General features: G+C 45.5%; 1 pseudogene; it reads left to right on the plus strand.

The window, feature by feature from the left end:
- Positions 1-23,633, plus strand: part of LOC141240578 (uncharacterized) — a 75,304-nt pseudogene that overhangs the window by 18,119 nt on the left and 33,552 nt on the right.

A 23,633-nucleotide genomic window follows, 5' to 3' on the forward strand; every position in this document is an offset into this window, starting at 1 on the left:
GAGAGATTACGTGGAATTTTACTTTGATTTTACAGAATGTCTGCAAAACTGCTGAATGGTTTGTGGTATCGTGGTATTTATATTCTGGGCGTTGACTGAATGCTTTTGCTTTTTTTGTTTTACCCTTAACTGAAGGATGCTCTGAAAATGGAAAGAAAAAAACAACCACAAAGAGCTGAGAAATGGAGAGCTTCATCTGCTCCCCCAAACCCGCTATGTGGTTAAACCACTAAACCCGTTAAAGAGGTTATGTACGGTTGTCCTGAGGAAGGAGTCGGTGGTCTCTGAAACGCGTAGACAATAAACCTACATTTTTATCCATACTAATGGTTTGTCGTGACTCCAGAGAACGCAGAAACAACTTCTTTTCCCAGCACCTATCTCTGACATTTTTCAAATCTGACGTGTGTGACTTTATATGGTGATAACTTTGGAATTCTTCACAAAGGATAATAGGAAACAAATGGACCTTACAAATAATATTCCATCTTCTCTTGAATCTGACAATCCCCTATATACGGTTGTACACTACTGTCTGGGCACATGGCAGGTTAAGAAGTGGAGGAGTGACATTTAGCTATTTGAATGCAGATCTTGCTGGGATAGTTTGCAGACACAATGTATTGGGGGCACTGTTCATGGTCACATGGCAGCTCAAAAGATGGCCACCACGAACAGGCTTAGCGCTATCTACTGCATTTTCCAGATACCAGGGTTTGCCTTGCTCATCATCCTATAACCCGTCTACATGGATTTGGACTTAGACAGAGACCCCCTAAGCTTGGGCCACAGTGTTACCTAATGTTCTGTGATGTGAGATGGCAAGAAGAATAGTCAGATAGCTGGGTCAGAACACGGAGGTCAGAGAAAATACAAAATCACACAAAAGTAGTCAGTAAACGGGCCGAGGTCACAACAGAAACAAATACACAAGCCGGGAGCTGAGCACAGAGGACTGAACCAGAGGAGGACAAGGCTGTATCTGGCAGCTTCCAGCTTTAGTAGGGTGCGGTGCTTTCCTGTTGGCTGAAGCAGGGGGCAGATTACTCCAGCTGGACAGCACACACACCCATACTGCCAGACTGTATGGTACTACAGGTCCCAAGCACCCTAATCTTAGTGGCTGGACAGAGCCTGCACGGTCCAGAGCTTCTGGTTCTGATGTCTCCTCCATCACCAGCGCCGCCTGCAGTATGAATAAGGCGGCTCCTGGTGACAGAAGCAGACGTCGCAGGACCAGATCCCAGAGGAGACACACCATGTGACCAAAATGCAGAAAACCAGAGCAGTGGAAATCCCCATAAAGTGACACTATTTTGGAAATTATAACCCTCAGTGAAATAATCTATAGGAGTAGTGACTGTTTTGACTCCACAAGCACTTTCCAGAAATTAGCACGCAGTGGATGATGGAGAGTGAAAATTACAAATATCTAATTTCATTACCCAACACATAGTGCCCAGATTGTGCTCCAGGAGACACACACCATCAATTAAGTGGGTTCTTCTCACTATAGTAATGTCAAATACATGGATGCTAAATGTGTTTTGGGTGCACTGCAAGGCTCAGAAGTGAGGGGGAGATCTGACTTTGGGAGAGCGGATATTGCTGGATTGGTTTATGGAAGCCATGTTGCTTTTCAAAAGCCTTTGAGCCACTAATAATGTGGAAACCTCTGGTTTTCCATTGACAGATGATGGACCTGAGTGGGGACTTGTTTTTTGTGAGATGAGTAGAAGTTATTATTGATATTATTTTCCCCTACATAACATTGTTTGGTGGCTTTTTATTCCATATTTGGGAGGCAGAATTAACAAACAGTTGAACACTACGATCCACTGGTTCATCCTATGAGGTTTTCTATTAAACTGTGAACTGTTATTGTCTTGGTGAATAATGACGGCTAACATAGGGCAAAATTTAAAAAAATCACATAAAAAGATACAGCCTTACTAACACCAATAATCGTACCAATTCATGGAGAGGGTGGTTGCCTAGTATTAAAGATGCACACAGATGAAGCTTGCATAGGACGCCAGTCACACAGGTAGGTTTGATGCACTGTGTCTGGCTTAGGATACTGATGATGTCCATACTGGGCAGAAAGGCTGCCCAGCACTATATAAGTGCACCCCAGTACACCCAACCAACACTAAAATGCTAGTGCATTTGTTATCTGATTTGGTGTTGGTAAAGCTTATTTTTCTGTGATGTTTTCTTGGTAGATAATGATACTTTTACATAAAGTGCATTTTTACGGAGAGTTTAAGTAGAAATATTCAACAATATAAATTTTAAGGATATGTTATCCATAAATAATAATTGGTTTTATTCTTAGCAGATGACTGTACCAGGAGATCAGAGGGACAGCTGACATCTTCAATTTTTAAATCAGATGATCTTGAGATCCTACAGGATACAATTGAAGTGAATGCTATTACTCCAGATATACCATCATCCCTTCACAGCAAAGATCTGTCATCTGTTCCTTTGAAACAGGTCCTGTCTTCTGATTCATTACCGACTACTAAGGAAAATCAAAGTCACAAAATAAGCATTAAAAAACAAATTGCTCCTAAAGCAAAGAAGACATTTTCATGTTCAGAGTATGGAAATAGTTTTTCCCTCGAAAAGTCTTTTCTTAAACATCAAAGCATTCACACAGCAGAGAATAGATTTTTATGTTTCAACTGTGGGAAATTTTTTAACCAGAAATCAAATCTTGTTAATCACCAGAGAAGTCACACAGAGGAGAAGCCATTTTCTTGTTCAGAAAGTGGAAATTGTTTTACAGAGAAATCAAGTTTAATCAGACATCAGATAACTCACACAGGGGAGAAGCCTTTTTCCTGTTCAAAATGTGGAAAATGTTTTAGCCGGAAATCAGGTTTGGTTAAACACAAAAGAACTCACACAGGGGAGAAGCCCTTTTCCTGTTCAGAATGTGGGAAATGTTATAACCAGAAATCAGATTTGGTTAAGCACCAGAGAACTCACACACATGAGAAGCCTTTTTCCTGTTCAGAATGTGGAAAATGTTTTAGCCGGAAATCAGATTTGGTTAAGCACAAGAGAACTCACACAGGGGAGAAGCCTTTTTCCTGTTCAGAATGTGGAAAATGTTGTAGCCAGAAATCAGGTTTGGTTAAGCACAAGAGAACTCACACAGGGGAGAAGCATTTTTCCTGTTCAGAATGTGGGAAATGTTTTAACCAGAAATCAGATTTGGTTAAGCACCAGAGAACTCACACACATGAGAAGCCTTTTTCGTGTTCAGAATGTTGAAAATGTTTTAGCTGGAAATCAGATTTGGTTAAGCACCAGAGAATTCACACAGGGGAGAAGCCTTTTTGCTGTTCAGAATGTGGGAAATGTTTTAACCAGAAATCAGATTTGGTTAATCACCAGAGAACTCACACAGGGGAAAAACCTTTTTCCTGTTCAGAATGTGGGAAATGTTTTAACCTGAAATCAGATTTGGTTAAGCACCAGAGAACTCACACAGGGGAGAAACCTTTTTGCTGTTCAGAATGTGGGAAATGTTTTAAAGATAAATCAGTTTTGGTTAAGCACAACAGAACTCACACAGGGGAGAAGCCTTTTTTCTGTTCAGAATGTGGGAAATGTTTTAACCAGAAATCAGATTTGGTTAAGCACCAGAGAATTCACACAGGGGAGAAGCCTTTTTGCTGTTCAGAATGTGGGAAATGTTTTAACCATAAATCAGATTTGGTTAATCACCAGCGAACTCACACAGGGGAGAAGCCTTTTCCCTGTTCAGAATGTGGGAAATGTTTTATTCAGAAATCAGATTTGGTTAAGCACCAGAGAACTCACACAGGGGAGAAACCTTTTTCCTGTTCAGAATGTGGGAAATGTTTTAAAGATAAATCAGATTTGGTTAAGCACCAGAGAACTCACACAGGGGAGAAACCTTTTTCCTGTTCAGAATGTGGGAAATGTTTTGTGAAGAAATCATCACTTCTTAGTCACCAGAGAACTCACACAGACGAGAAGCCATTTTCATGTTCTTAATGTGGGAAATGTTTTACACGGAAATCAACTCTTAACAAACTTCAGTGAAGTCACACAGGGGAGAAGCCTTTTTCATTTTTAACCAAAAATTGTATCTTCATAAAAGGGGTTGTCCACTACTAGATCAACTCTATCTCATTCATTATGTTTGGCCTTGTTAAAATAAAAACACACATACACACTCCCTGTTCTGGCGCCGCTTCCATCGCGTTTCCGTAAGGATGTTACATCACACAATCCTGCCCCCAATCACCGCCACCTTCAGACGTATTATACATCAACAGGAAGGACATGGCCTGGACATAGCACCAAGAGAATGCACACACTGAAAGCACTCTCTTCAGACCGTGTTCTTGGGGGAATTATAAGCAATTTACAGCCTCAAACATGCAGTCCGATATGGGAAAGAAAGAAGAGATCAGAGTTTAATCTGAGGTCCTCCACCTCTGTCAGCATGTCTGGTATGCAGCGTTTCTTATGGAAGGTCTTATCTTCCTGCTCCATTACTGCCTCACCTCAGCGTGGAAAAAGAAGCAGTCTTAACCTTCATGATGCCAGAAAGCTCCAGCCTGTAAGTCCTGCACCAACTTCTCTCTTAATGTAGGCCTCACAGGAAAACAGCTCCACAAATCTCCCTTTTTCTCACCAAAGCCCCCATACTGAGCAGTGCTTGCTTCACAGGGACATTTACCCCCCAGCCACAGGTTATTCTGATATGGGGAACAACATAACTTATTTGTATATCAGATTGCGTCTATCCCTACTAAAGAAGATATGGAGCAATATATTCAGAGGCTGGAGACCACATCCAATACTGAAATACGTCCCCTCACTTCTATCCTGTCACAGCTTACTGACAAGGTACAGAGATTAGAGGATATTGTCGTCCAAGTTAGAGGCCATCATAATGCTCAGAAACTAACACTGGATCTTCACAGACAGTAAATAAACCATCTGTTTAATATGGTTGATGATCAAGAAAATCACAATAATATCTGGATAAGGGGTATACCTGAAAGCATCAATGCACAAGCGATCATGCCAACACTGTGATCATTATTCATAATATCCTTGGTGATCCTATTGATAAGGAGCTGGAGATTTAAAAGGTGCACCGTACAATAGGCAATCATGGCCCAGATCCTGAGTGTCCAAGGGACATTATCTGTCGCATACATTTTTTTCAATGTAAAAGAGGCCATTGTGAGGAAAGCAGAGGAGTTGGATCCTGCTGATTTAAATGGAAAACACATATAATTGCTCACATATCTATCCTGAATGACACTTGCTAAAAGAAGGGTATTGAAACCACTACTTGATGCCATCCGGGAAAATGGCCTGATGTACTCCTGGGGGTACCCATTACAGCTGTATATTTTCAAAGATCCAAGCAACATGAGACCTATTTGTGATGCCCTGGACATTCCATATATCTGACTGGCCACCTGCTCCACCATTGCCACAGAGAGTTCCAGCACATCACAGAAGGCGTTCAATGGATCAGGAACTTGATGGTGATGCAGCAGGTGGGAAAGGAACCTGCCAATCATATGAGCTCCTGAAATGAATCTGGTCTTCCCTGATGAGAGACAGTTTGCAGATGCTTACTTATTTCTTTAAGCATATAATTAGATATATCTAAATAGAGCATTAGGTGCCACTCTTCCACTATATAGAATGTCTAAGTTCATATAAGATCTTAGACCAGGATACAGTGCCTACAAGTAGTATTCAACCCCCTGCAGATTTAGCTGGTTGACACATGCGGAATTAACTTGGCATTGTGACATTTGTACTGTAGATCAGCCTGGAAGTGGGAAATGCACTGCAGCAACTTTTGTTTTTGTTTTTTTTTTTTTTTGTTTTTTTTTTAAACGTTAAAAGTTAATTCAGAGTGTCATTTATTATTCAACCCCTCAAACCACAAGAATTCTGTTTGGTCCCCCTAAAGTATTAAGAAGTAGTTCAGGCACCAAGAATAATGAGCTTCACATGTGTGGATTAAAGATCTCTTTTGCCAGCCTTTTCTGACTATTTAAGACCCTCCCCAAACTTGTGAACAGCACTCAGACATGGTCAACATGGGAAAGACAAAGGAGCATTCCAAGGCCATCAGAGACAAGATCGTGGAGGGTCACAAGGCTGGCAAGGGGTACAAAACCCTTTCCAAGGAGTTGGGCCTACCTGTCTCCACTGTTGGGAGCATCATCTGTAAGTGGAAGGCTTATGGAACTACTGTTAGCCTTCCACGGCCTGGACAGCCTTTGAAAGTGTCCTCCCGTGCCGAGGCCAGGCTTGTCCGAAGAGTCAAGGCTAACCCAAGGACAACAAGGAAGGAGCTCCGGGAAGATCTCATGGCAGTGGGGACATTGGTTTCAGTCAATACCATAAGTAACGTACTCCACCTCAATGGTCTCCGTTCCAGACGAGCCCTTAAGGTACCTTTACTTTCAAAGCGTCATGTCAAGGCTTGTCTACAGTTTGCTCATGATCACTTGGAGGACTCTGAGACAGACTGGTTCAAGATTCTATGGTCTGATGAGACCAAGATCGAGATCTTTGGTGCCAACCACACACGTGACGTTTGGAGACTGGATGGCACTGCATACGACCCCAAGAATACCATCCCTACAGTCAAGCATGGTGGTGGCAGCATCATGCTGTGGGGCTGTTTCTCTGCCAAGGGGCCTGGCCATCTGGTCCGCATCCATGGGAAGATGGATAGCACGGCCTACCTAGAGATTTTGGCCAAGAACCTCCGCTCCTCCATCAAGGATCTTAAGATGGGTCGTAATTTCATCTTCCAACAAGACAACAACCCAAAGCACACAGCCAAGAAAACCAAGGCCTGGTTCAAGAGGGAAAAAGTCAAGGTGTTGGAGTGGCCTAGTCACTCTCCTGACCTTAACCCAATTGAAAACTTGTGGAAGGAGCTCAAGAATAAAGTCCACATGAGACACCCAAAGAACCTAGATAACTTGGAGAAGATCTGCATGGAGGAGTGGGCCAAGATAACTCCACAGACCTGTGCCGGCCTGATCAGGTCTTATAAAAGACGATTATTAGCTGTAATTGGAAACAAGGGTTATTCCACAAAATATTAAACATAGGGGTTGAATAATAATTGACCCACACTTTTATGTTTAAAATTTAATAAAATTCAACTGAGCAACATAACTTTTTGGTTTGTAAGATTTATGCTTCTGTTCATAAAACCTACTCTCGTTTGCAGTTTGAAGGCTCTAACTTATTTGCATCTTATCAAACCAGCTAAATCTGCAGGGGGTTGAATACTACTTGTAGGCACTGTATAAGTTGAGTTCACATGATACTACTGTTATATCAGGCTTTATTACTTTACTTGCTTTATATTCCATGGTTCCACCTAATAGGAATCCTAGAACTGAAAGTTTGACTTGCGCCTGTAAAGACAACCCCCAGTTAGGGACTTGCATTGGGATCTGCTTGTTTCACAATTTCCTACTGTTTTGATATATTCATAATCTATACTTCTTAGACACTGAGAGGTAGACGTTACTATCTACCGTCTATACTTCCTCTCTTAATCTTTCTCTCTTCCATTCCTCCTTTTTTTCATATAATATGGCACAACTCAAAACTTGTTCATTGAATGTCAGAGGACTTAATGTTCCAGAGAAAGGAGCTCAAGTGTTTTATCGTAGGCATAAACAGCACGTACATTTTCTCTTTCTTCAGGAGTCACACTTTAGAGGCGATCATATACTGTACCTCAGATTACTAATAGATATTATTCATCTTGGCGTCCCAGAAAAATGCTGTTTTAAAGGCTAAGGTGCTGAGTATCGGCCGCCACAGATCACTGCTGCATACTATTGTAGAAACTCTGTCTGACACGGAGGGGAGGTATATGTTTGTTAAGATCTCCATATACTCCAAAATTTTGACTTTGGCAAACTTCTATCTCCCTAATTGTGACCAAATTGAGACATGCCGTCATTACTTAAACAAACTAAAATATTTTGCGGAGGACGTTATCATCATTATAGGTGACTTTAAATTTGTCTTGGATCCTTCTTTAGACGCGTCCCGGGGCTGGAGTCACCAATCTAAAACACAAACAAAAGCTTTGCTAATTGTGCTTTGGTCTCAACCGATTGATGTATGGATGATACTACATCCAGACGTAAAGGATTATACGTCTCCTTTACACAATATGCATAGCCATATAGTCCTTTTCTTAATTAGCCGTCACTTGCCTACATGGCAAACTACATCTCAGGTAGGAACTGCTGTATGGTCAGATCATGCTCCTGTATATTGTAACTAGCTATTGAACCCGTTCTATGCCCGGGTGGCGAGCATTTTTGGTATATAGTCTCCCATGCTGGTATGTGCTGCCCCCCTCCTGGTATTTCTGCTGCCCCCACCATCCTATCCCGGTATGCATGGCACCCCTCATCCCCATCCTGGTATGCATGGCACCCCTCATCCCCATCCTGGTATGCATGACACCCCTCATTCCCAATCCTGTTATGCATAGCACCCCTCACCCCCAATCCTGGTATGCATGGCACCCCTCATCCCCTATCCTGATATGCATGGCACCCCTTATCCCCAATCTGTGGAGCATTGTAATGGCGAATCAGATTACTGTGGAGCATTGTAATGGCGAATCAGAATACTGTGGAGCATTGTAATGGCGAATCAGATTACTGTGGAGCATTGTAATGCCGAATCAGATTACTGTGGAGCATTGTAATGGCGAATCAGATTACTGTGGAGCATTGTAATGGCGAATCAGATTAGATGGAACGTACAAATCCATGATATCCAAGAGCTGAATGTATAACAGATCAATGGCAATGGGAGACGTCTGCATAGAGTCTGATGGAGAACCTGATCGTGAGGCTATAGATGGAGCAAGCATTTCTATCTGTATCAACGAAAAACAGGTAATTACATTATAATAAAACTGACAAAAACAAATATCTGATGCAGAACTAAATCGTGAAGCTGTGGATGTAGCGGGAATGTAGCGCCGGCGTCCCTGCCCTCTGCTAGGCAGGGACGCTGTTCCCCTCACCTCTCTGCTCCGTGCCCGGCGTCCTCCTCCCGCTCTGCTGGCAGCGCGCGCTCCTTCCCGGCCACTGTGCTTAGGGCGCGCGCGCGCGCTCTCCCTCCCTCTTAAAGGGGCCGCGCGCGCTGTCCTAAGGAGTCCCCGGCCAATGGCCGGAGGACTTCACCATATATAAGGCACCTCCTCCAAAATGGAGGTGCCCGAGGAATGTTGTTGCACTGTTCACTACTCTGCTTCAGCCCTCAGGTCCCGTTGCCAGTTACCTGCCAGATACCTGCCAGATTCCTGCCAGCTTGCTGTCTTATTCCTGCCTGATATTCTGCTACCTGCCTGCTAGCCTGAGGTCCGACGGTCTGCCTTACTACTACTGTCAGTCTGTCTAAGGACCAGCTTGCCCGCTCACCTGGGAGCGCACATCAACTACCTGCCTGCTTGCCTGAGGTCCGACGGTCTGCCTTCCAACTCTTGTCAGTCTGTCTATGGACCAGCTTGCCCGCTCACCTGGGAGCGCACATCTGCTACCTGCCTGCTAGCCTACCTGGAGGCTCTGCCGTCACGTGCTGTAACCACCTGCCTGTCCAGTGACTCCTGCCCGCTCACCTGGGAGCGCTCATCTGCTGCCTGTCTGCTAGCCTACCTGGAGGCTCTGCCGTCACGTGCTGTGACCACCCGCCTGTCCAGAGACTTCTGCCCGCTCACCTGGGAGCGCTCATCTGCCGCCTGTCTGTTGGTCTTCCTGGAGGCTCCGCCGTCACATGCTGTGACCACCCGTTTATCCAGAGACTCTCGCCTGCTCACCTGGGAGCTCACGTCTACCATCAGCCGCCACAGGTCGTACCAACCCTTTACCCAGAGACTGCCCCGGTCACTTGCCGTGACCATCTGCCCGTTCACCCAGAGACTGCCCTGGTCACTTGCCGTGACCATCTGCCCGTTCACCCAGAGACTGCCCCGGTCACTTGCCGTGACCATCTGCCCGTTCATCCAGAGACTGCCCCGGTCACTTGCCGTGACCTCCTGCCCGTTCTTCTAGAGACTGTCCCGGTCACCTGCTGTGACTGCCTGCCTGGTCGCCACCCGCTCCCTTACAAGGACCGCCCCCTTGTATAGTAGCTCAGAGGTTCCGCCTCCCAGACCCGTTACAGGGAATTTCTATCTGTATCAATGAAAAACAAATAATTAAATTATATTGCGAAAAAACAGACAAAAATAAATATATGAGAAATGGGAGATAAATAAGCTGCAGAACATTGCAATGGAAATACTCCGTCATTGCTGAAAAATCTTTAAGATATTTGCATCATTTATGTGCGTTCTGCGAAGATGAATCAGCGATGATAGCGCAAAATACAGAAAGGCAAATAAGTACACCGGCAAATAATAACCAGTAAAACACAAAATAAATTCAGAAAACCTGGAATGTCACCATATAGATGTCTGCTGGGAATAAACCAGTATGAATTTCATCAATAGATGTAAAACAGGTCATTGCGGAAATTCATTACCCGAAGGGTATTTAGTATTTACACGTCAGATCCGGAAGGCTTCACACATATTAAGGTGTTTCTGTCTGTTTCCACCCCTTACAGTATAATTAACTTTTTCAAGACCAAAGAAAGAACAATGTGTGAGATCATTATTCTGTATGGACACAAAATGTTTTGATGTCCCGGAGTATGTGCTATTAGAACTGTTGATATTGGAAATCTGCTCCGGTGCTCTCTATGAATCCTACCAATTTGTATAAAACAATGTTGTCCACTATTCTGGAGGAAGGCATTTATTTGTCGGTGTTTAATAACAAAATTCAGCACTGGCTGTTACCTGATTATCCCATTTTACCCATTTTTTATGGGCTCCCCAAAACACACAAGGGTATCTCCTCTCCCCCACCCTTCGCCCTATTATCTCGGGTATGGGTTCATTGAATGAGAATTTAAGCCAATGGCTGGTGAACACTTGTATCCTCTGGTTATTCCAACACCAGGCTATGTGAAAGATACTACGTCTGTCCTGAGGGTTTTTGACAGGTTTGTGTGGCAGGAAGAATATAGGTTTGTCACCAGCAATGTTGTCAACCTGTATTCCTCCATCCCTCACGCATTGGCCGTCATTACTGTTCAACACCATTTAAATAAATATAGTGGATATTCTGTGAATTTAAAAAGGTTCATTATAACATAAAATATTAATTGTCCCACAACAATTTTATGTTTGATTCTAAATATTATTTACAAGTATTGGGAGCCCCCATGGGCTACAAATTCTCACCATCTTTGGCTATTCTGTACATGTCGTGGTGGGAAGAAATCTACATTTTTTCTGATGATAATCCATTTTTTGAGCACATTTTTTGGTTTGGTAGATATGTTGATGATGTGCTTTTGGTATGGAGAGGTGACCCCCAGTTAGTGTCACAATTTGTTTTGTATTTGAATTCTTATTCCTTAAATTTAAAATGCACTGTCAGTGAACCTTTGATTTCCACTCCATTTCTGGATATTTTCCTGACAGGGATAGTAACATCTCATAAAGTGGACACCACACTCTATGGAAAACCTTTGTCAGGCAACACATTACAGTAATGTGTCTTTCAATTCTCAACTTACTCTATACAGTTCGCAGGGATGACTCAGTATAGGTGGAGGGAAGCACTCCCGATGCCGTTCAGCGAAAGTGACCCGTGCTACACAAAATATGTAACTTCCAACATAAGTGCTGATCCATCCTCTGTGGATTCTTTTATGCCTAAGTGAGACCTGCCCATATACCCCCTGTGATGACATCACGGGGGCTAGTCTCCAGCCTTCATATTTTTATTAGATATCTGTTTTTTGCAATAACTTATCGTGGGTTGATCGTAGAGGCCCGAAAGTGATCCCATATTTTCCGTTATGATTTTACCTTTCTCCAGAGACCACACACGGTATAGCTGCCGTCTTCTATTTTGTAACTTTTGCGCCACAGCTCCTTAGAGGGGCTTACAGCGACGGTTAAATATCCATATTGTTCCTTAGCGGACCCTGCCACCCAAAATATAGGCCCCATTATTATCGGACATATGGAACTTTAGTTATTTCATATCGGCTTTTGGCCGTCTGCAGGCCTTTGTTACATTCCCTTTCAAGCACTGGGAATACAACCTTCTCAGTTAGCTGTAAATCTATCACAAGCCTGTGTTAATTGGGTTTGGTAGCAGCTTTTGGCCAGCATTTGCTTGCAAGGCCCTTCTCATGTGTGTGTTGATTTGTATAGAGGTCACTGGCCAAAGTGTCAGCTCTTCTCCCATGGACAATTAATATAGGGGAGGAGGGAAGAGGAGTCTGAGAGAGAGACTTCTTAATATCTATGACAGGGGAGAAGAAAAAGATTTTCAATATTTCCATGACAATCTGTTTTTCATTGATACAGATAGAAATGCTTGCTATACCTATAGCCTCACGATCAGGTTTTCCATCAGACTCTATGCAGACATCTCCCATTGCCATTGATCTGTTATACATTCAGCTCTTGGATATCATGGATTTGTACGTTCCATCTAATCTGATTCACCATTGCAATGCTCCACAGTAATCTCACCAGTGTTTTGTACATACTTGTTTTGTCTGTTTTACAATGATGCATCTATTTGCCTCCCGTTGATATGATAGATAATGCTCGGTATATCTGCGGCTCTATGATCCTTTGCCAGGATATTATGATTTGCACCAGATCAGATGCGGGTGTATTTCCTAACATCGGTGGTTTTCACACGAATTTCCTGCAATAAACAGTTTATATACAGGGTGGGATACAAATATGCATGAACAAGAGTATGAGGTTTAATTCTATGTTCCTTGTATGTAGTATTATTTGGCCACTGTCGTGGTAATATGTGGTCTGGTCATGGTGTGGTGGTATTTGCTCCTTGTATGTAGTATTATTTGGTCACTATGTGGTGATAATATGTGGTCTAGTCATGGTGTGTCAGTATTCTTTGTATGTGGTATTATTTGGTCACTAGGTGGTGTTAATATGTAGTCCGGCCATGGTGTGACGGTTTTTGTCCCTGTGAGAGAAAAGAATCCATTTTGAGTATGTGGTATCCATCTTGTCTTGTAACTTCTGTGTAATGGTGATCAAGTAACACTGATGGGCAGTGAGGTTTCACATTACTATTCACTTCCCTAAGGTTACTATTGGTTCATAGGTCAGAGAGAACTATTCCTTTGTCTCTGACCCTATTTAAAGTGCCACATGTGTTAATAAAGCAGAAGTCTTTCCTAGTACACCATTATAAGGCTGTGCTGTACTGATTTCCTCGAGATCTCGAAAATATAATTTTAATATTTGGAGTTCGGAAGGCATAGAAGAGAGCGTATTTCGCTCACAGAATTTGGTGCCGAAAAGTCCCGGGACTAGACGCGCATTATACCATCCGGATCAAGAGTGAGGAGGACCCTCCAGTAAAAGTGAATTCAAACGCTGCAGCATAGGGTAAGAAGCTTATTCTTACAATTGTATTTCACTTTTACTGCGAGCTGGTCACCTCCAATCCGGGTGAGTTATTTTTGCAATTAATAGTCTAGTCCAAGAACTGGGAAGAGTTACCTATGCCTTCTTGAACTGTGTGCATGTGATCTGATCAGTGTATGACTGTGATATAGTGGTACTTGTACTTAGAGGATTGCTGTGTTGCTGAATCTTGTTTGGCTGATGAGACTGATCATCTCACCAGAGGGGTATCTTATGGACCATTTCCGGGCTGTATTGTAGTATTTGTGGCTTTGTGACAGACTACTATACAGAATAATAGGATATGTGGCTGTGTGCCTGCCTATTGGACCCTTGGCTTTGTGCCTATTGTTGATATTGTGCTAGCACTGATTTTGAGGCAAGTATGGGAAACTTGTTGAGTAAATGAAGACAGAAACCCAATGGAAAGACAGCAAAAAGTAGAATGTGCAGATAATGTGAAGGCAAGGATGCCATAACGGATAGTAAAAGAGTGTTGAAATGACTGAAATTCCCCACAGGGGGGGTCTGGTCTGTATGTGTTCAGGGAGAAGGCTGAGCAGGTAAAGAATGTTAGCTCTGGAAGTAATTAGTGCAGAAAGTGTGAGAAAAGCACTATAAGTAAAAGTATTGTGCAAGTGCTTTTGACAATGGACTGAACGGACTTAATGAGACAGAATTAACAGTACCTCCTCCTTATAATGGACCAGGACAGTGGACATGTACAGTATTTGGGATGGAAAAATAACTGTTCAAATTGCAAGATAACTAAATCTAAATTAAATTCCCCAAATGCTCCTAGTTATAACAAAGACTCATGTGGTAGCTGATAGTACACCTCCTCCCCCAGAGCTAATTACATGGGATGGGGAGGGGGGAAGAGAGCAGTGAGAGGGGGGGGACTGATAGAGGATACTCTCACATACCAAGGTCCAGTGCTCCTCACACGAGGCATGGCCCCCCTCACAAGGTGATGAAACAACTGCCCTGATGAGAAGCCTGCTCCTTTTGCTAGACAAATTCAGCAGATACAGGGTATATAGAACTGAACATGGCAGGATTTAGAATTGTTAGTAGACGCAAAAGGAGGAGATGTGACTGCACATATTATAAAGCAAGAGACAGGACAGACAAAAGACTATCTGATTGACAGACCTGGAAAAGAATATTTACAGACTAATTAGAGTCAGGGGAAGACTATTGTAAGAAGTTGCAGCGTTGGGCATTGACAAACCAGAGAGGACAATCTATATCTTTAAATGACATCACTCAGGAAAAAGATGAGACTGTAGAAAAATATTTTGCCCGTTTACAGATGACTTGGACAGATATGGGATATTTACCAGGGGACACTCTTAATATACATATATTGGGAGATGCTTTTGTGGATGGGTTAAAGAAATCAATTAGAGAGGGACTTGTAAAAGCCCGCCCAGAGTGGAGGGGGAAGGACCCAAGGGATTTGTTACAAGTAGCCAAAGGGGTGGAGTAAGAGTTGATGCAAACTTGCAGAACAAAGAGAGTAAGTTTTTTTTTTTTTAACTATAGAAAAAGGTGGGGGGAGACAGGAGTGCAGCAGCCCCCACTCACATAGCAGATAGCTGGGAATGACTTTTTCCCTTCATCCTAATTATTGAAAGTCACTAGATAAAAACTATAACGACAGAAATTCAAATTTTAGAGGTTCTATTTCAATGATTAAAATGAACTCCAGGCATATTTTTACATTTTTGTTTTTTCCTTAATAGATACTGGGCAGCCGGGTCTGTATGCAATTAATGTTTTTCTTTGAGAAATCATCAAAGCATTTTATGGTGATTTACTTCGAAAATGCGTTCTTTTCCGCGCCTCTGCACCCAGACTGCCGGGATTTAGTTGTTTTTATTTATTTATTTTTCCTTGGTCATAAACAATTTTCATGGATGACAGTGCCATCACAAGGTGCTCAGAATTCACCGATAATGTCTACTTTTGCAATGTTTTCTCATTTTGAAAATTTGTTGACTCCTCCATATTTGGAGGTTGTGATGTTTTAGTTTAGAGTATGTAGTACGATTTATTACTTTGTCCTGTTCAAGTCTCATGTCAGGAGTCTATCTCACTTTTGTGATAGACCTCTAAAAAGAAACCACAGGTTTATCACCAGAAGGTAGTCTTCTTAGGACATGGCATGTCACAATACACCAGACATTTCACAGAGGAAAGAAAGGTCACAATACAGTAGGTTGCATTACCCAAAAACAGACAACTACAGAGACCAGTGGCCTACTACTCACCTCGGCTGGTTCCTGGTGCCAGGGGGGCACCCTCTTGTGTTACAGCCATTTCTGAGGTTCAAGCCATGATTGAAAAGGCCACAGAAATAGTTCTTGATTACAAAGTCACACTTTACACTCAACATGACTTTACATGGTGGCCTTAGTCAGGTAAATCCTAGGCACATTTCAATGACCCAGCTACTTCGTCTTCAATGTGCCCTCCTTATTTCCTCAAATGTAGAACGTACAGTTTTGAATCCAGTTACGCTTCTGCCATTGGATTCAAAAAGGGGGAAAAGATGGGGAAAATGAACTATTGCTAATGCAGATTTTGAGTTTTTTTGTAGATGGATCCAAATGCCAAGATGCTGGTCGGTTCTACACTGGATATGCTGTGGTCACACAACATGAGGTAATAAAAGCTGAACCACTCCCTCCTCACCTATCGGCACAGGAGGCAGAGCTGAGGGCACTCACTGAGGCGTGTAGAGCGGCAAAGGGTAAGATGGCCAAATGTGTGTGTAGATAGTAGATCTTGCCTAAGTCACATGAAAAAACCTATAAACCACAGAGAGCGTAAGGGCCCTGATGAAGGCTCTCCTGTTACCAACTAAGCTTGGCATAGTAAGAATAAAAGCTCACACTCGAGCTGACACCAATGAAGCCAGAGGAAATGCTCGTGCGGATGCCGCCGCCAAGGAAGCAGCAAAGAGGCCTAGAGTTGAGAGTCTAGCAGCGGTACAGACCGTGACCTCAGTGGCACCTGTCACTCCTGATATTCTTAAATCCCTGCAGAAACAGGCGGTTCAACAGGAAAAGAAGGAGTGGAGACGCAGGGAGCCCAGCTGACTGAGCAAGGTTTGTGGAAAAAGGGCAGTAAGCTCTGCCTGCCGTGAACTCTTTACTCAGTGATGGCCCAGGTAATCCATGGACTAACACATTTGTCAAAAACAGCTATGTGTGCTTTAGTAGACAAGGTATGAGTGGCGCCAGGCACACACAGTCTTGTATGACATGTGCCCGACACAACATAGGGAAAGCTGTGAAGACCCCGCAGAAACACATCCCTCGTCCGCTCTACCCGTTCCAGAGATTGCAGATTGACTATATACAACTACCACGAGTAGGGGTATACGAGTTCGTGCTTGTGTGTGTTGATCTCTTTTCAGGCTGGCCTGAGGCATATCCAGTGCGGAAAGCTACAGCAAAGGTTGCTGCTCAAAAACTCATGAATGAGGTGGTATGTAGATATGGGGTTCCTGAAGTGATTGAAAGTGATAGAGGTACACATTTCACTAGAGAGATCATGAGAGAGATCTTAAAGTCTTTGGGAATTGAGCAGGGTTTACACACACCTTACCATCCACAGAGTAGTGGGAAGGTAGAAAGACAGAATGGGACATTAAAGTTAAAGATTCAGGAGGCAAAAGAGGAAACCAGCAAACCATTGACCGAATGCTTGCCTCTAACTCTTTTCTCCAAGTAGAAGAACAGGTCTCTCTCCATATGAGATACTTTTTGGTTCAGTACCTAGAACAGGGTTATATTTCTCACAGTCACTTCAGATGCAGAATGACAGCCTGACTAGCTATGTGCAAGCCTTGCATAATCGCCTAAACAGTGTGATAAACAGGTGTATTCTTCCATTCCAGACCCTGAATCAGTGTCTGGAACACATGATCTCAAGCCTGGAGACTGGGTGGTCCTAAAAAGACACGTCAAAAAAAAGTCTTGTTCCAAGATTTGATGGGCCATTCCAAGTTCTTCTGACCACATCAACATTCGGTGAAGCTTGAGGGAGAATCCACTTGGATACACGCCAGCCACTGTAAAAGAGTCACTCCACCAGCAGAATGATGACCTTTTTACCAGTTCTAATGGGGATAGTGGTGGCACTGCCTCTAGCAAAGACATTAAATGAAGTTCTGAATGGTGACTGGGATAATAAATTCATTAGACATCACCAAGTACTTTTAAAAGACATGGACACGAGTACATTACCAAAAGACTGTTGGATTTGCACTCACAGTCCTGTGAGCTGCAATACTATGCCTTATTTAGCCATTCCAGTGACTTTGAAAGAAATGTTCTATTTGCGTAACCGCACTTTTCCCACTAAGCTAGATAACAACAGGAAAGAGAGAGCTGTAGGTTTGCCTGTAGCTGCATGGGTGACAGAGCCGTGGTTGTTTAACAGGAGTGGTCCGCCTCTAAGACAGACAGGAATGCCTTGGGCTTCTAGTCCTGTTGACCTCTCCTGTTATCCGGACTTCACCTCTTGCAGCTGCATCCAGATAAGATCCAGAGACGTCGCTTTCTCTACAGTATTCTGAGTGTAACGGGTCTGTACTGACATCACACAGTGTGTAGCTGAGTATTCTGAGTGTAACAGGTCTGTACTGACATCACACAGTGTGTAGCAGTCGATGCCACGCTCAATCCTGAGCTTCACTGTGTAAATGTCACCTTGGAAAGTCTGATATCAGGTATTATGTCAAATGACACTCAGTATCAGGAAGAGATGATGGACATATTAAGCTCCACCTTGTTGTCTAAATGGATTGCTAGTCTATTCAATAACACTGTTATGAGAGTTTGTACAGTGTATGTGGACATCAGGCCTACAAGTGGTTACCTAATAACTTTGCAGGGGTCTGCACACCGGCCTTCCTGACCCCATCAACCTTTATAGTGCCTCACATCAGAGTAAATGTTAAAGCAATCCCTCTACACACATTATACAGACGAGCTGCAGACAACAATCCCAGACCCAATGGTAAATCTCATCATGTAGAAAAGGGGGTTGCAAATAAGGTTGTGAGCAGCGTATTAATTTACCCATTCATAACCCAGATAGGATAAGCTGGTAGAGGCGACTGATTATCTAGATGACCAGATCTTCCAGGTGCTTGATGTCCTTAATGCATCTAATATAATACAGAAGCAGCTGATTGTAGTCACTGACAACACACCATAGTGCTGAACTACCTGACCGCTATGGAGGGATGTGTCAGATCATCGGTCCCGCATGTTGTCATTACATGGACGTTATGGGAAATCTCCAGGTTAGGACTGATATACAGAAGATAATCGAGATAAGGGATAAGTGATTACAGCAACATGACGCAAACAAGGACTCCTGGTGGGAGAAACATTTCCTTTCCTGAATCCCACTAATTGGTTCAAGGGTCTAGGTGGGGGGCTCTCAGGGATTATATATACATGTATGCAATTATTATTATTCTGCTTGTTGATATATGTAGCCGTAAAAGCGCTGATCTATGTTACATCTAAGTTACTCAAGTTTATATGTAAGGAAAACCGTGTCACAGAACCCCTGATTGTATACTATGGACCCCAGACAAGAACAGATCCATTGTTGTGATACAATTATAGGTGTTTAGGTAGGAAACTGAGGTGAAGCAGGTAGGAAAGTCCCGAGGACACGACTAGCGCACTCCTATATACCTACTGAGATGCCATAATTGGTCACAAAAGGGGGGAAATGTGAGAGAAAAGAATCCATTTTGAGTATGTGGTATCCATCTTGTCTTGTAACTTCTGTGTAATGGTGATCAAGTAACACTGATGGGCAGTGAGGTTTCACATTACTATTCACTCCCCTAAGGTTACTATTGGTTCATAGGTCAGAGAGAACTATTCCTTTGTCTCTGACCCTATTTAAAGTGCCACATGTGTTAATAAAGCAGAAGTCTTTCCTAGTACACCATTATAAGGCTGTGCTGTATTGATTTCCTCGAGATCTCGAAAATATAATTTTAATATTTGGAGTTCGGAAGGCATAGAAGAGAGCGTATTTCGCTCACATCCCTTTGTATGTGATATTATTTGAAAAAATGTATGTGACACATTACCTTAAAGAAAAATAAAGAAAAATATACCTAAATAGAGTACTGGATATTTTAAGAAATGTTTAATAGGTTAGAGTAGAGTAGGGCCCGGACAGAAGAGTTTACCTTGTCGTGGCGGCGGCTTACAAAATCTTTTGGCCAAACAAAAGCTGCTGCTATGTATGTGATATGGTGTTCTATGGGAACTGTTAGGCTATGTGCCCACGATGCAGAAATGAAGCAGAAAATTTCTGCAGCATTTCTGCATCTCCCTGGCAGAAAAAAACGCATGCGTTTTTCCTGCAGAATACATGCGGATCCACATGCGGGTTCACATGCGTTTCCGCATGCAGATTGACAAGCACTTTCCAGGCGATAGCATCACTTGGAAAGTGAGTGCTTGACAACTAGGTCACACTGTATAAATCCATGCAAACAGCATGGATTTATACAGTGTGAACCGTAAAAATTAAAACAAATAAAGCTATACTCACCCCCGAGGTCCCGGCGTGGCTGCAGCGCTGCTTCCTGGCTGGTTCCCGGCTGCCGGCATATCGCAAGACAGAGCGGTGAAGGGCCTGCGGTCACATGACTGTGACGTCACCGAAGGTCCTTCAGCGCTGCTGGCATTCAGAGAGAAGACGCCGGACAGGTGAGTATAAACTTTGTTATTTTATTCTTTTTTTCACAGGTACAATGGTACCCAGGTCTGGATGAGAGTCTCCTCTCCTCCAGAACTGGGTACCATCCGCACATAGAGACGCATAGAAGCCGCTTGTAAAAATGTACAGTCGCGGTTTCTGTGCGTCTCAATGCAAGTCAATGGCGGGAGTTCCGCTGCACTTCCGCAAAATTAAATGACATGCTGCGGATTTTTGTACGCAGCATAAACGCTGCGGAAAAATCCGCAGCATGTGCATAGAACATGCGGAATCCCCTTGGGGACCATGGGGTGCGGATTACCTAGCGTTTTACAAGCGTTTCCGCTGCGGAAATTCCGCAGCATAAACGCTTGAAAAACGCTATGTGGGCACACAGCCTAACGGTATGTGCACATGGTCAGGAGCTACTGTGGGTTTGACACTGCGTGCTTATGCAGAATCAAACCTGCAGCGGCCAGGTGTTACAGCATAGTGGATAGGATTTCTAGAAATCCCATGTCCACTATGGAACTCTGTGCACCTATGGAAACTGACATGCGTCGCGTCTTTCAGACCCGCAGCATGTCAATTTGTCTTGCGGGTCCACATGTGGACTTTCTACACAGAATAACATCTATGAGGAAACTCCGCATGTACAAAAAAAAAATCGCGCCACTCAATTGCATAAAATGAGGGCAGAAGCCGCACGACTATCCCGCAGCTTCGGGGCTGCAGGCGTCTCCTGAGCGTGGGCACATACCCTTAATGTGTGATTGATAAGGATGTGGTGCAGAAATGGAGTTTTTCCAAGAGTGGGCGGTGTGACTGTGGAAGGTTCGAGAAGTCAAGGTGGAGCTGGGGTGGAGCCTGGGCGGAGCCTCAAGGGTGCCCGAAATTTTTTTGCCAGTATGGGGTCTGAAATTACTGGTGGCAGCCCTGCTCATATATACATACACTCATATACTAATCTTTTATGATATTAAGGTCTTCTGGAGAGGGCTGCAGAACCCACTGTGGAGGGGACACAGCAGACAGGACTGATTTCAGCTTTCTGCCCCTGCGTGCTGTCCGATGCTGTGGACTCTCCTCCCCCACCCTCACCTCTTTGAGGAAATGATGCTGGCAAAAGAACAGCAGGAGGCAGAAGACCCCCTGTAAGTCCCTGCAGGAGGACAGACACAGCAGCCAATGAGCGCTCTCATCAGTCTGATGGGGCAGCGTTCATTGGCCAGCGGCCTCTCTCCTGCATGACATGCCCCCTTTTTCAATGCCCGCACTCTGCCCAGGGTATCAAAAATCATTACAGGTGGGAGTGGACGGGGTTAAGCAGCATCAGCCCTCAGTCAAGGGGCCCCATAGCAGCTGCGTGGTCTACTGCCTGAGCACTGCGCCCCTTCCTGCATGGGCCCCCCTCCACCTCTGGGCCCGGGTGCAGCTGCATCGGCGGTGTGTCCACCCCTGGCTGAACCCCTTGCTGCGGCTCTGAACAAATGTAATATTATTTACACACAAACGAGTGGTAAAGAAATCAGTGAGACACCTGTGGGATAAGAACGTAAGAACGCCCATTACACCCTCAGATGACTTCCCTCATGGGTACAGTGTCCGAAATGGGGTCACTTTAGGGGGTCGTATGTTCTTCACACCTCGAGGGCTTTGCTATTGGCCGCTCCGTACACCTCGTACACACGGCTCCGCTCCGTACGCCCCGTACACGCGCGGCTCAGCTCCGTACACCTCGTACACACGGCTCAGCTTCGTACGCCCCGTACACGCGCGGCTCAGCTCCGTACGTCCCGTACACGCGCGGCTCAGCCCCGTACACGCGCGGCTCAGCCCCGTACGCCCCGTACACGCGCGGCTCAGCTCCGTACGCCCCGTACACGCGCGGCTCAGCTCCGTACGCCCCGTACAAGCGCGGCTCAGCTCCGTACGCCCCGTACACGCGCGGCTCAGCTCCGTACGCCCCGTACACGCGCGGCTCAGCTCCGTACGCCCCGTACACGCGCAGCTCAGCACCGTACGCCCCGCACACGCGCGGCTCAGCTCCGTACGCCCCGTACACGCTGTACACGCGCGGCTCCGCTCCATACACCTAGTACACGCGTGGCTCCGCTCCGTACACCTCGTACACGCGGCTCCGCTCCGTACACCTCGTACACGCACGGCTCCGCTCTGTACACCTCGTACACTCGCGGCTCCGCTCCGTACACCTCGTACACGCGCGGCTCCGCTCCGTACACCTCGTACACACGCGGCTCCGCTCCGTACACCTCGTACACACGCGGCTCCGCTCCGTACACCTCGTACACACGCGGCTCCGCTCCGTACACCTCGTACACACGCGGCTCTGCTCCGTACACGCGGCTCCACTCCGTACACCTCGTACACGCGCGGCTCCGCTCCGTACACCTCGTACACGCGCGGCTCCGCTCCGTACACCTCGTACACGCGCGGCTCCGCTCCGTACACCTCGTACACGCGCGGCTCCGCTCCGTACACCTCGTACACGCGCGGCTCCGCTCCGTACACCTCGTACACGCGCGGCTCCGCTCCGTACACCTCGTACACGCGCGGCTCCGCTCCGTACACCTCGTACACACGCGTCTCCGCTCCGTACACCTCGTACACACGCGTCTCTGCTCCGTACGCCTCGTACACACGGCCCTCTGCTCCGTACGCCTCGTACACGCGCGGCTCCGCTCCGTACGCCTCGCACACGCGCGGCTCCTCTCCGTATGCCTCGTACACGCGCGTCTCCGCTCCGTATACCTCGTACACGCGCGGCTCAGCTCCGTACGCTCCGTACACGCGCGGCTCAGCCCCGTACGCCCCGTACACGCGTGGCTCAGCTCCGTACGCCCCGTACACGCGCGGCTCAGCCCCGTACGCCCCGTACACGCGCGGCTCAGCCCGGTACACGCGCGACTCAGCTTCGTACGCCCCGTACACGCGCGGCTCAGCTCCGTACGCCCCGTACACGCGCGGCTCAGCTCCGTACGCCCCGTACACGCGCGGCTCAGCTCCGTACGCCCCGTACACGCGCGGCTCAGCTCCATACGCCCCGCACACGCGCGGCTCAGCTCCGTACACCTCGTACACGCGGCTCCGCTCCGTACACCTCGTACACGCACGGCTCCGCTCTGTACACCTCGTACACGCGCGGCTCCGCTCCGTACACGCGGCTCCACTCCGTACACCTCGTACACACGCGGCTCCGCTCCGTACACCTCGTACACACGCGGCTCCGCTCCGTACACCTCGTACACACGCGGCTCCGCTCCGTACACCTCGT

Source organism: Phyllobates terribilis, unplaced genomic scaffold, assembly GCF_046119375.1.
Source record: "Phyllobates terribilis strain yellow unplaced genomic scaffold, ASM4611937v1 Scaffold_856__1_contigs__length_602872, whole genome shotgun sequence".
In the NCBI taxonomy this organism is placed as follows: domain Eukaryota; kingdom Metazoa; phylum Chordata; class Amphibia; order Anura; family Dendrobatidae; genus Phyllobates; species Phyllobates terribilis.